Source organism: Paroedura picta, chromosome 7 (genome assembly GCF_049243985.1).
Source record: "Paroedura picta isolate Pp20150507F chromosome 7, Ppicta_v3.0, whole genome shotgun sequence".
Lineage (NCBI taxonomy): Eukaryota > Metazoa > Chordata > Lepidosauria > Squamata > Gekkonidae > Paroedura > Paroedura picta.
Window position 1 is genome coordinate 58,326,308 of NC_135375.1, and position 14,970 is coordinate 58,341,277.

A 14,970-nucleotide genomic window follows, 5' to 3' on the forward strand; every position below is an offset into this window, starting at 1 on the left:
AATGTAAACTGCACCAAATAAACAGAAATACTCTGAAAAAATTAAAGTTCCAATGCAATAACACACTGTCTGCTTTAACAGAACGTTTATATTATCCTCTGTAGTTCCTCAGTTTTCTGTCTTTTTAAATTTGCCATTTCAAGGAAGTTCGGTTTGTACACAATACACACACAAGATCATGAATGCTTGCCCACCCTTAATATCTGTATATTGAACCTATTGTTTTCAGAGGGCTCTTTTCCAAAGACATATATGCACATAAGTTATTTCATGTAACTTTTCCAAAAAGTGGAGATCCAGTCATAAGAATGGATAGCGGATGGATCCTGCTTCCCCATACATACACTGACCATCAGAACAGCCATCATGTTAATGATACCTATAGACATTTTTTTAGGTTTCATACCTTTCTATTACATTGTGAAGAATTCAGCCACAATTTGAAATAAGTTGTTGCTGTGTAAAGAATGTACTTTTTAGAATCTTAACATGGGGATATTGCACCTTATTATTTTGAGCTAACCTACTTTGATCTAGATGAGGGGGTGGAGGGACTACTCATCAAGTTTGCAGATGACACCAAATTGGGAGGACTGGCAAATATCCCAGAACAGTGGTCCCCAACCTGCGGGCCGTGGCCCGGTGCCGGCCGCGAAGGCCATGGCGCCGGGACGCGGCTCCCTCTCCCCGCCCCCCCACCCCGCAGTAAAAAAACTTCCCATGCTGCAAGCTTGCAGCCCGGGAAGCTTCTTACTGCGGGAGGGCGGGGAGAAGGAATCGGGGATGGGCCGCGCCCATGCGGGCGTGGCTCGCGGGCGCGGCCCGATGTGCAGGGGTGGCCCGATGTGCGGGCGCGGCCCGCAGGCGCGGCCCGCGGGCGCGGCCCGCGGGCGCGGCCGATGCGTGGGCGTGGCCCGCGCGGGCCGCGGGCCGCGCCCCAATGCCCTGCCGGTCCCCAATCTCAGAAAGGTTGGGGACCACTGCTCCAGAAGATAGAGTTCAACGAGAGCTGAACACATTGGAAAAATGGGCAAATGAGAACAAGATGCAATTTAATAAAGATAAGTGTAAAGTTCTGCATCTGGGTCAGAAAAATGAAAAGCATACCTACTGGATGGGGGATATGCTTCTAGGTAACACTGTGTGTGAACGAGACCTTGAGATACTTGTGGATTGTAAGCTAAACATGAGGAGACAGTGTGAGGCAGCGGTAAAAAAGGCGAATGCCATTTTGGGCTGTATCAACAGGGGCATCACATCAAAATCACAAGATGTCATAGTCCTATTGTATACAGCACTGGTCAGACCACACCTGGAGTACTGTGTGCAGTTCTGGAGGCCTCACTTCAAGAAGGACGTAGATAAAATTGAAAGGGTACAGAGGAGGGCGACGAAGATGATCTGGGGCCAAGGGACCAAGCCCTATGAAGATAGGTTGAGGGACTTGGGAATGTTCACCCTGGAGAAAAGGAGGTTGAGAGGGGACATGATAGGCCTGTTTAAGTATTTGAAAGGCTGTCACTTGGAGGAGGGCAGGATACTGTTCCCATTGGCTGCAGAGGAAAGGACGCACAGTAATGGGTTTAAACTACAAGTGCAACAACATAGGCTAGATATCAGGAAAAAAAATTTCACAGTCAGAGTAGTTCAGCAGTGGAATAGGCTGCCTAAGGAGGTGGTGAGCTCCCCCTCACTGGCAGTCTTCAAGCCAAGGTTGGATACACACTTTTCTTGGATGCTTTAGGATGCTTTGGGCTGATCCTGCTTTGAGCAGGGGGTTGGACTAGTTGGCCTGTATGGCCCCTTCCAACTCTATGATTCTATGATTCTATGATTCTACACTGGCTTAGCGTACTTGTTGTGCAAGCAGTTGGTGAAATATATGTTTGATGCTAATAAATGATTTTCTATGGCAAATAGCAAGTCAACAGCATTTGGGTAATACTTCACAAAATGCCATAAACATAAACAAAAGAACAAGGTTATGGTTGGACTAGATGGCTTGTATGGCCCCTTCCAACTCTATGTTTCTATTATTCTAAATCAGTAGAGCTAGCTGAAGATTTAGAAGGAAAATTTTCTGCAGTCCTACCTTTGACTATAAACAGTAATATTGAATATTTGTGTTGTATTTACATGGCAAGAATTCTTCATTGTGTATTCATTGCTGCTGCAAATGTGCCAAGGAGCATCCACATAGGAGTTTTCTATGTCCTCCCCCCCCCCCGTGACTATTTCCATTGATTTGTCACCACCATGTCACCAGAGGGATTTCTGATGGCTTTGTAAAAGTTGGCAATTCCTATAGCACTACACTAATCATTAATTCTTTCTTCTTCCTCCTTCCTGGGCTGTCTTAATGCCCCACGAGCATGGGAGCCCCCATGCTAATCTATATTGATAGTTTGTGATATGTTTGTGTTGACCACTGGATTAATAATAAATAATTCATAGTAATTGCATAGTGTGCCATCTCCATCTATATGATCTACCAACTGAGTGCCATTTATAGGTTGAAAGGGTCATGTTATATTGTCCAAACATTTGTTCTTTGCTATGTTGTTGTTAGGTGTGAAGTCATGTCCGATCCATCGCGACCCCATGGACAACGATCCTCCAGGCCTTCCTGTCCTCTACCATTCCCCGGAGTCCATTTAAGCTTGCACCTTCTGCTTCAGTGACTCCATCCAGCCACCTCATTCTCTGCCATCCCCTTCTTCTGTTGCCCTCAATCACTCGCAGCATTCATTGCTGTACAGCATTTTAAACGTTCAAACACTGATTTTGTTGAAGGTACCAATAAACATAAGTTTGATGTTATCGATAATTTGCGCTTGTATTCCTGTGTTTGTGTAGTTAGGGCTCCAGTACACTGCTTTGCACCAGGGGCCTATAATGTTGTTAATATATCTCTGACTCCCCCCCCTGTGGTACAGCAAGAGAATGGCACGTGTAAGTAACTTACAAAAAAACCCTGCCCCCCTGTTGAAAGGATGCACCTATCTTAAATAAACAAAAAAGAGAAAATAAAAATAAATATGTATGCTATAATACAGTGTTTTTAAATGCATATTGTAAGATTACAATATCTTGTGGGCAGAGCCTGTTTACACTGCACTTAGAAAGTGCTTGCTAAATACAATATGGCAATGAAAGACTTTTTAAAAATACATTTTTGTATTTTTTTGCCTCCCTTCCTAATCTCTTCTCTGACACAGCCACCATCATTACAGTTTATAGTACTAAACTGAGTATAGCTACATAACTTGTTAATGGTGAAGCCAAGTGTGAACAATGTAGTCATTACATCAACTAAATCTTTACATTATGCTTGATTTCATATAGCCTTTAAAGGCTATATGTTTAATGGAAAATTCTCCAGAAATACTTTAGTGAGCTCTAAACGTCTAGTTGTTTACTACTGCTTCCCTATGCTATAAGTTTTTACTCCCTCTGTAAAATCAAGGTCCATTAGTACTGAAAGCTCTCTGCCATTTAAAAAAGTAGAACTCTGAAAATATTTTAAAGAATACAACTTTTTAACAATTAAGAATAAATGTTCTGCTAAATAAAAAACAGGAATAAGGATGTGTAGCCAGTAGCTTACCGCTCAAGTTGAACTAAGCTCTGTGTGAAGGTCCTCCCTCACCAGCACCACTTGTGCTATCACCTGGGCTAGGTCCTGGAGTACCACCCTTTTAATTGCCTTCTTCAACCTGGCTCACCATTACAAACCTACCTCTACTGGGCTGTTCCCACCTGGCCTCCATGGCATTCTTCTTGGCTGTGATGTGACCTTGCTGGACTCTTCTTGCTGTAGGGACAGCTGACAGGTGGCTTCCATAAGCCTGCTGTGATGCCAGGTGATGATCTCACCCCCCCCCCCCCCACGACCGTGTCACTACAATCTCTGAGGGAGTTGTTGAGGCTTATTCCTTCTCAGGGAGCCCAGGATGCTCCTCACCTTCAACACCACATCTTCCATGATTGGAATTTTTGGGGTAAGAAAGAGGTTTTATGGGGTATCAGGTCTGGTGGTGACCGTGGAGCGACCAGGCTCAACATGGAAGCCATGGGAAGGGTGTTGCCATGACTTCCCTTAAGGGTTAAGGAAGCTGGGTGCAAACTGTGCTGGACCATACCTAGTTATGCCTGAATGGCCTTGTGTGGTAAAACTATACATTTAATCCCCCTATTATGCTTTTGTGTGTAAGGGGATGTGTATTAGTAGCTCTTGTGTATCATGACTATGCTGACATAATTTTAATTCCTTGGTCTTGCATATTTAAAATTATGCAAAAAAGAGCTTTAAGAGATAATCATGAATTCAAACAATTATTCCTGGTAGTTTTAAAAAAGGGACACCAAAAGTAACTAAAGCTTAATACACAAATACAAACAAGTATAAGTACTTATATTTAGGTTGATTAATACCACTGGTTTTAGCTTAAATCCAAATGTTACTGTTTATCCAGTTGAAGAATTGAGATGAAAGGTTGCAAATGGAATTTCTGGTTCATATTTCATTACCAACAATGGACAGCAAGTATTTCTTCCTCCCTCCCTTTCCACCTCTCTCATTAGTCACAGTGTTTGGCAATTTGCTTAACAACTTGTGTTTTCTATTACCATGTTTTCTATTGTAATATGTGCTTATGGAGTTATGTGGCATAGTGGCTTCATATGTTTCACACTCTTACCAAGAAAATTGTGATTGCAAAATACAATTCCGGGCAATGACAGGGTAAAGAAACTTAGCAATTCATCCTTGTTTAAAAACTAAATTCTAAATAACTCTTATTCTCCAGGAAGGGAAGAATGACTTCACATATACCAAATCACAATATCTTTAAACATCTTTAAACACAGCCCTGCGGCACCGCGGCGCTGCGAACTAAATAAAGGAGCAAGGGCCCCGAACGCGGGCCCTGTCCGGGATGAGGAAGGGTGCCAATAGACCCCTTCCCCTGGACTGACCAACGGAGGGCCCAATCGGGAGGCGTGAAGCCGATTGGCCGCTCCGCTGGTCAGTCCACCCCCAAGCTGCCAAGCCCCCAAGCTGCCAAGCTGATTGGCTGCTTGCCTGGCCAAAAACCAATTGGGAGGCGCAAAGCGCCTCCCAACCCGCCCCTCCCCCCACCAGAGCTTTCCTTCGCTCCGGCGGCCATTACTTTGCTGCCCGCCGAGAGCGAAGGTAGGCTCCCTGACCCCCGCCCCAACAACGGCTCCCCAGACCTTCCCCGAGGCTTGGGGACCGTTTTAAAGCCTGCACGTCGCCTTTAAAACAGTCCCCAAGCTCCGGGGAAGGCGCTCCACGGCTCCCGGAGCCACGGATCGCCTTCCCCGAGGCTTGGGGACCGTTTTGAAACCTGCACGCTGCCTTTAAAACGGTCCCCAAGCCCCGGGGTAGGTGATCCGCGGCTACTGGAGCCGCGGAGCGCCTTCCCTGGGGCTTGGGGACTGTTTTGAAACCTGCATGCCACCTTTAAAACAGTCCCCAAGCCACGGGGAATGCAATCAGCGGTTCCCAGATCCGCGGAGCGCCTTTCCCGGGGCTTGGGGACCGTTTTAAAACCTGCACGCTGCCTTAAAACGCTCCCCAAGCCCCGGGGCCTGGGGAACGTTTTGCTACATGGGGGGAGGGGAAGCAAACCCTCCCCTAGGGCCCGCTGTATTTTTTTGATAGCGGGCTCTACTGCTAGTTGATATATAATTAGCACATTAATGTACATAAATGTTAACAATTTTTGCTTGTTTGTTGCTTTATTTATTTAAAATACTGGTTTATTTATTTAAAATACTTTCTCCCAGAAATCTGGGGCTCATGACAGGTAATAACATGCAATTTAAAACAAAGGAAAAGTTAAAACTTGATCTCATAACCAGACACAATACATCTCATATAGTCCCATACTGCTGCTTTTCCATGAGACCCCAAATGCCCTTCTAAGTTCAGACTTACAGCTTCTCATGTTTCTTTCATGCATTTAAGGAGGCTTCACAAAGTGGAGGCAGCAGCTGGAAATGTCCAAGTTTGATCCCTGGTTGTCCATGCTATGGGGAGCAGGAGGGGTGAAAGAAAGCACTGCTGCAATGACTGAAGCTACCAGGCAGGTTGATACAGGGAGGTAGGCCTTCAAGTACCTGGATCCCTGATCCTAAAGAGCTTTAAAGGTAAGCAGCAGTACCCTGATTTGAGCCCAGAAATATAATGGAAGCTAATCTATTGAAATAGTAAGCTTAGGTCAGTCCTTTATCCCTGGCCCAAGGGAAGTGTATCTGGCCTCGACTAGGGCCAAGACCTTTTTGGTCCTTCCCACAGCCTTGTGGAATGAGCTCCCAGAAGAACTAAGGGCCCTGACAGAGCTTTCAAAGTTCTGCAGGGCCTGCAAGATGGAGCTCCCCCACCAGATCTGTGGTTGAGGCCAGAGCCAGGAAGATTAGGGGCCATTTCGCACGGCTTCAAAATAGCACAATGGTTGCTAATTGGAAACGCTACTAATTTGCCATAACCCACGACGTCGTAGACAATCTGCAACAATCCTGAAACCGACCCGCAAAAAGCGCTTCGTTGTAGCGCTTTCAGGGGAATCCAGAAAAGTGGATTCACCCTCCGGATAGCGATACACTCCTGCAACCAATCTGCAACAATAGCGCTAAAGACCTGTGCGTTACCATTGTTGCGGGTTCTTCAAAGTCCCTCCTCCCGAGCCTGTCCTCCAAACTTCCGGCGAAGCGATCGCCATTTTTTTTTCTCCGAGCGAGCGGGGATAAATGCACCAGCGAGCCTCTTTCTGTTTAGAGGCTTCCCTGGCTTCAGTCCTTCACCTTTAGTCACTAAGCACAAACCACATAAAAGCCCGTTTGCTGAAATAAAGTCCCTTTATTTTTTACACATTAATTCAGCCGAAAATCGGGCCCGTGAGAGGGGGGGGGGATTTTTTTTTTATCACTCGAGGCAGCATGCCAACGATCATACAATCAAACGACAGCTCACATTAGGCAGCTGGATAGGTCTCTCCGTTGCAACGAATCTACCTAGATTCGTTGCTATGGGTCTGTTTTTTTTTTTTTAAAAAACCTTTCTTAAAGGGAAAGGGGCTGTTTGGGAGCATGCTAACGGCTGCCCATTGGCTGCTTGACGGCCAGGGGCGGGACGAGCTTGGCAATAGCGCTTCCTTTCTAGCGATTTCTGCCGAGACCGGAAGCCTGTGGGAAACGCTAAAAAACGCAACTGATTCCACTACAAAGGCAGGTATGCATAACGACGAATTCCACTATTTTAAATGGCGATTTTTCATTCCGCAAACAATTTGCAACAAAGATCCCCGTGCGAAAAGGCCCTGAGGACCCCTCCTCAGGCAGCATCAGAACACTGGCAAACCCCATATGTTGAGGTCGATGGTTGCCCAGATAGGTTGGTTGAGGATGGGTGAGAATATTGCCACTTGTCTTTTGTGAGTTGTGTAGTTTTAATGTGGCATTTTATGTGTATTGTTGTAACCCACCATGAGTCGTCAAGAGTGGTGGGATAAAAATCAAATAATAAATAAATTAAATTAATGAATATATTAGCTACAGCAAGCTTTATCAACTAGGGTTTTATGAAACCCTGGGGTTTCTTGATGACCCTGGAAGGATTTCCTGAATAGGTGGGAGTTAATTCAATTTTAAAATATTACTAAGCATTTATTGGGTGAAATGACCAAATATGGTCATGTCAACCCACCTTCCCCAAATGGCTAGTGATGGGCCTGGAGAGAGTGGGAAGGGGAGGGTCCCTAGGTAGGTGTGCCTACAGCGATGCTTCCAAACCCTATTCTGCATGATTGTGCCACTTCTGGGGTTTCTTAAAGCCTAAAGAACATTTCAGAGGTTTCTCAATGGTTAAAAAGTTGAGAAAGGCTGAGCTAGAGCAACACTTATTGTAACTGTAATCTTGAGCATAAAGCTGGAGCATAAAGACTGAGTTCAAGGTTGCAAATTAATTGACAAAATACAGCAAATATGCATATGTATGAAGCAATCTGTTTATCCAGGAAAGCATCTGGGTCCAATCAGCCACCCAAACTCTTATCTAAATGTGCCAGGAAAAGTTCTGTATCTGAAAATAGACTCATTTTTCTTTAGGAACTCACCTTGCAGTTGTGGGTAGGGAATCTCATTTCTCCTTTATCGTCTCTGCTCCCTTCTCTTCTCCTGAAGGAAGAACACATCTCATGGCAAGGTCAGGTCAAGCAACAATCACTACCATGTAACATAAATGGCTCACTCAGAACTGGTCTGATGCATGATGTTCCTGGCCATTCCCTACCATGTAATTTGTATGGTTTATTTACCCATGCAAATGTAGCCAGGCAATGGCTGCTGGATGACTGATGCCATACAGCTTGCCTGGGCCAAGTGGCAGCCACTGCATAGCTCTCACAACATGGCTGGGTCCAATGGTGGCCACCAACCCAACACACCTGGTTGACTTGCATGATTTCTGGTACTTGGCTGAACTTCCTATAGAGAGGCTGCTAGGAGGAGCAGAGGTGGAAAAGAAAAAGAGTTGGTTTTTATATCCTGCCTTTCACTGACAAAAGGAGTCTCAAAGTGGCTTATAGTTGCCCTCCACCTCCCCACAACAGACACCCTGTGAGGCAGGTGAGGCTAAGAGAGCCCTTACAAGACTGCTCAATCAGAAGAGCGCTATCTGGTCACCCAGCCCAAGGTCACCCAGCTGGCTGCATGTGGAAGAGTGGGAAATCAAACACAGCTCGCCAAATCAGAAGCCATTGTTCTTAACCAATGTACCATGCTGGCTCTGAAAACTGATGTGATGTAGTTGTGAGAGTGTCAGACTAGGATCTGGGCAAATCAGATACAAATTCTCACTCTGCCATGGATGCTTCCAGGGTGACCTTGGGCCAGTCACTCTATCTCAGCCTAATCTACCTTGTGAAAATAAAATGGAGGAGAGAACAAAGTACACTGCTTTGGGTTCCCATTAGGGAGAAAGGTTGGGTATAAATCAAAATAAATAAATAATAAATGCAGGTGAAAATTGGGAGGCAGATAGGTAGGTTGATGTGTGGTGGGAAAGAAAGTAGGACACATGGATAGTTGAAGTTCAGGGGCTTCCAGGAAGAGGCAAAGAAGAAATAGTGTGGGGATGGAATATTGGGAAAAGGGGTGTCGCCCAAAAATCCCTGTGGTTTCTTTAGCCATATTATTAAGATGTGTACCAGTATTGCAAGTGCAGACCCTGTAATTATAATTGACAAGACACTGGTTGTATTTCTATAAATTTGGGGGCAGGTGGTCTTAAAAGAAGGTTTTGACATTCCAGTATGGTAGTCTTATTAGTCTGGTGCAGCATAACCAAGCAAAGGAGTCTTGCAGCACTGCATCTTCAATCCAAAGTTATTATGGAAGAGTTTCTTTCTTTTTGTGAAATCAGTATGAAGCATCAATATAAGTCCATGAGACTCCCTAACACATCAAATCTGTTAGTCTTTATGGTGCCACAAAGCTTCTTGTTTCTACATTAAAGAGGTCTCCACTAACCCTACAGAATATGTCCACTAACAAATGCCAAGATGTTTTCCCCCAGAGCCAAATTTTGAGCCTATTGCTGTAATAAGGTAGAATAATTTGGATCTCTGTTTAGAGTGAAACCATAGAATATGCTCTGTAGCCCTTCTTGGGAACAGTGAAGTTGGAAGTAATCAATCATTTTTCCAGCTGACTAATTTTTTTCAGGTCATGCCTTGCATAATCTAAGACCACCTCTTCCCAAATAGTTCTGTTATCTTTAGTAACATGTTATCTTGTGCAAAAATTTCAGATGCTTATTTTTAGAAATTATATTTTTCACAAATGGATATGCAAGCAAATCTCCCAGGCAAAGCTTCTAGAAATAAAAACAAATAGAGGCTTCATTTCTTGTGACCACTGATGTATCAATGATTATACACTTTAATGAAGAAAGTTGTTGATGGAATGAGGTGTGGCTGCTCTAAAAACCACTGACCTTATGCTCGCTTTGGCATGCAAGATGAAAACTGTCCTCTGTTGCATAGAAGATGCAAATTTTCTGAAATATTTACCTTGGACTTGGAAAACCTATTTTCAAACCTCTGTTCAGCTGAGAAGCTCACTGGGTGGCCTGGTATAAGTCAGCCTATCCTACTTCACAAAACAACTCTGTGGATAATATGAGAACTCTGAGCACAGTACCCCAATTGGCTTTCGGTTAGATACAAACTATGGTAAATAACGCTTATCAAGTTTTTGCTAATTATATAAATTACTAGAAATTAAGCCCGCTGTACCCCAAATACAGCGGGCGCTAGCGGTGTGGTTGACTGGAGGGGCAGAAGGAAGGGAGGAAGAGAGCCAGAGAGGGAGAGAGAAAGAAAGAAAGAAAGGGAGGAAGAGAGAAAGAGATGAAGGAAGAGGGAATGAAAGTCAATTAGAGAGGGAGAAAGGAGGAAGGAAGGAATGGAGGACAAAGGGTCTGGTGGGAGGAAGGAAGTGGCATGGGGGTGGAGAACGTGGGGCATGCAAGTGGCGGCGGAGGTCCACGTAGAGGGGGGTTTGGGAGCTGGGGGGAGAACGTGGAGGTGAGCAAGGAAGGGGAAGGGCTCAGGAGGGGGAAATGGGTGGAGGTGGTAGAGGTACGGGCAGATGGGGAGGCCTTGGCAGGGGGTGAGAGCGTGGAGGTGATCGGGTATGGGGAGGACTTTGGAGGGGGGAGAACGGGTGGTGGGAAGCAGCAGCGGAGGTGCATGTAGATAGGGAGGGGTGTGAAGTGGGGGGAGAATGGGGAGGTGAGCGGGGATGGGGAGGGCTTGTCAGGGGGGGAGAGTGCATGGCGGAAAGTGGCGGCAGAGGTGAGTGGGCGGCTGGGTACTTGCCTTGTCAGGTCCCAGGCGAAGTCGGGCCACGGCGGGGCCAGTGCTCCCGGGCTGCATTGGAGGGTAGGGCAGGTGGGCGACGACATGGCTGGCTGTCCGGCAGGATCCAAATGGTGACCTGGAGGCGAAGGCGAGCTGTGGTGGAGGATGGGCAGATTGGGAGGCAGGTGGCTGTTGAGGTCGGGGCGAAGTCGGGGCACGGCGAATTCAGGGCGAAGTCAGGGTGAAGTCGGGGCACGGCAGGGCCAGTGGGCCGCGCGCCACATCAGAGGGTAGGGCAGTTGGGTGGCGATGTGCCTCGCTGGCTGTGAGGCTTGAAATGGTGGGTGGCAGCCGAAGGGAGGCTCTGGTGGAGGGTGGGCAGTCCGGGAGGTGGGCTGTCAAGCGGAGGGCCCTATTGGCTGGCGCTTCACACCAGCCGATTCGGTCCTCCGCTTGTCAGTTCGGGGGCAAGACCCCAATCGGTGGGATTCCTCATCATGGACCGACTCCTTCCACACAGGGCTTACTCCTTTATTTTTTACCACGGAGTGGTTTCAGATGTGTAATTCAAATAAAAACTAATGTGAATATCAGGTCACCATGGCACAAGAGGTGCATGCACAAAATACCTACCCAACACTAGGGAAAGGGGGGAGAGGTCAATTTCAGGGGGGAAAATTAAATTCTTTAACATTGTGTTTCATGGTACTAGAGAAATTAATCTGAACAATTTAATTGCTTCTAAAGGGAAATATAGTTTATTTTTTCCTAAGATATTCCAAGGAATAGGTGGGAAGAAAATGTTGTTTTCTTTGAAGGATACTTTCCTGAGCATAAACTCCATAGGCAACCCCATTGAGAAAAATATGTACCTGGGACATCAAGGGAAAGGGGGGAGGGGAACCTTGAATTTTTTTTTTCAGTGATTCCTTCTGTTATGGCTATTCATAAGAAACAATAGGCAGTAAAACCACTAGAACTGAGAAAGAGAAACAGCAGGGGTAATTATGTAACATGTCAGGCTGAATGCCTGGTTTCTGCTTAGTACAGAAGCAGATTTGTTACACCAGATTAGTTTTGAAGACTTGATCAAAGACTTTGCAATTTAAAAATTAGAAGAGAAATTTTAGAGTATAAATAAAGTTTAAGTAGGCAACAGAATATGCATTATTTTGCATCTTTTGATCCATGTATATTGAAACGCTATATATCTATAAGATTAGAAAGCAATAGAATAAAAGTAAGTCATTTATTGAGTGTTATAGCCATTGCCCTTAACATATACAATAAATGAGCTAGAGCAACTTTAAAAAGCAATAAAATAATAAAAGTTGATATTTTAAAAAACAACAATAATAAAATATGGAGTTTGGTTAATTATAATAAATGCAGGCATTTCTACTTTAGATATTGGCATGAACAAATGCATTTCTTTAACTTGAGCGATAATATAAAGGAGGTAACCTTAAAAGTTATAAATGAATTTGTATCTGCCAGTAAAAAGCTAATACAATCCTCTACTGTTTTGACAGATTGTGGGATGACCAGGGCCTATTATGCATGTGTCAGTTTTATTGCAGTCAGTTTGCCAACCCTTTTAAATCATCCTTTTAAAAAACGTTTTTAAAACATTCCCATTTATACATGTGCTGTGATACTGCGTAGATTTTTTTGCAGTGATTATGCAACTTAAAAAGTTCTGGCAGTAACTCTGGGAGGGGGAACTTCCTCTGTTTTGCTGCAATGTCACCTGACTGCCACTCTGGCACAAGCTGCCGGCAGGGAATTGTAGTTCATGGACATGGAGACCTAATGAGAAATTTCTATACGGACACAAAGTATTTTGCTTTTCAGACAGCTGCTGAGGCGATGCAAGGCAGCACAGGGAAAACCCCTCTGTTTTGCTATCATGACAAATTATCAAATAACAGCCCCCCCCCCAAGGTCACTGATCAGAGGTAGATTGCCATTCAAAGTAATTACTTATGTGATAGAGTTCAACAGAGAATCTAGTTTCGTAATCTCAGGAGTGTTCTTTGAAGGAATTTCATTGCTAGGCAATGTCATTCACATTCAAAGTAGTTTTGACCTCCAATTAGCATTTAAGTTTCAGTTTTGCCTGGAACTGCAACCAGTTTCTTTAAGGCAGAGACCCTGGGTCTACGTAAATCAAGCTACAAAGGACTGATTTCTGGGGGAAATTGCTTTAAACTCCACCCGGCTGCCAGAGAGCCACCTGGAGTTAAGGCAAAGGCCCTTCCTTCCTAAGAAAAAACCACACAAAACACCCAGGCTGTCCTCGGACAATTACAGGCATTGGAAGACTGAACCAAATTGCATGTTCATGTGATCACTAACACTGAGGAGGCAGACATCAGCAGCAGGTGCCTCGAGCTACCATTGGTGGATGGGGGACTGTGAGCAGAAAAGGGGAGGAGACCAAAAACATGCTAACATTTATTTGTTTAAAAAAAAACACCCTTAGTGCCATCACACAAGAAAAGTAATTGCAAAGCAAGTTTAAGATACTGTGCTGAAAAAACGCAATCAACACTATAAGGAGGGGCTGTCATGCATAATAAAAAACCATGATTTGCACAGCAGAAACGGTCCTATGTGCAGAAAAAACAACATGATTTTGGGCAGACATTTTGTGAGATTTCTTGTCATGCATAATACAACCTGGTGTAGCCTAGTACGAATAGCATTATATAGTGGGCAATGAACGAAATAGTATTAGGAATCTTTGATATAATTGGAGGCACATGCTGATCTAAGGGAACTTTATTATATCTGCCTATAAATAGGCGGAGGGAATTGTTTGAAAACAGGCAGTAGTAAATATTCTCCTTAATGGGGCATTGGAAAGGTCTTCTAGGTACCTTGTGAGGGATTTAAGTGTCTTAGAGTCAAAATGTCATATAAAAATCTGGAGTTTTGAACTGAGCAGATGCCATGCCTTTTCAATTACCCATTTATGGATTATTTTGAGGTTTCAGATTTTAATGACCCCTAAGGGAGGTAAGGTGTACAGCGGCAAGACTGGAGTTATGACCTTGATCCAGTAGTTCTCCTTTGAGTAAGACTGATATCCATATTTAGCCAGCTGGGTTTCAGATGGATTTATTAATTTGATATAAAAATTCAAGAGCCTTCTGGACCAATTTTACACAAGGAATTTCACCCAGGCCAGCCCTCATCCAGTTGTGGGGCTAATGCCTGCTTCCTGACAACATCTGGGGTGGCATTATTCAGTCTCTTAGTTGGCCCATGGCAAGGGAACACAGATTCTTCCACATTTCCTTCCTTTCCGCAGGCATTATTGGGACCTATGTCAGGCCAGGCCCATCTGGCAGGGAAGAGGTGGGCCTTCCTGGCTTGTCTCTTCCCTACCTGTGGCCAGATATGGTATTCTAGAAGGGGAAAAAATGCCCTAGATGGCTCCGCTGTGTTGCACAGTGCTGTGGACCTGCTGGGGGCATTTATTTTTATTTTTGGAAGGTGGGATAGCATTGTAACATAATCCCACTTTCTTAAAAATAAAAATAAATGCCCTTAGCGGCTCTGCCATGCAGCGGAACCTTGCCACCCCAACTGTGTCATCCAGTGACACAAATCCAAGGTGAACCAGGTAAAGAGGGGAAATGGTCCCCCGTATGGACCTGGGAAGAGGTGGGGCAATGTGCCCCAGCCCAAACACCGTGCCAGCCCAGTTGTGAAAAAAGGTAATAGAGAATGTAGTACAATCTCAGTTTTTAAATGTGCTGCTGGAATACCCTGAAAAAGTTCTAAATTTTTTCCAATAAAGATATTTTTAATAATGTCCAACTGAGTTAGGATCTTTTGATTTCATCCCCAGATCTCCACCCCATACAATAGCTGGGGAATAAAAAGGTAAAGGTAAAGGTATCCCCTGTGCAAGCACTGGGTCATGTTTGACCCTTGGGGTGACACCCTCTAGCGTTTTCATGGCAGACTCAATACGGGGTGGTTTGCCAGTGCCTTCCCCAGTCATTACCGTTTACCCCCCAGCAAGCTGGGTACTCATTTTACCGACCTCGGAAGGATGGAAGGCTGAGTCACC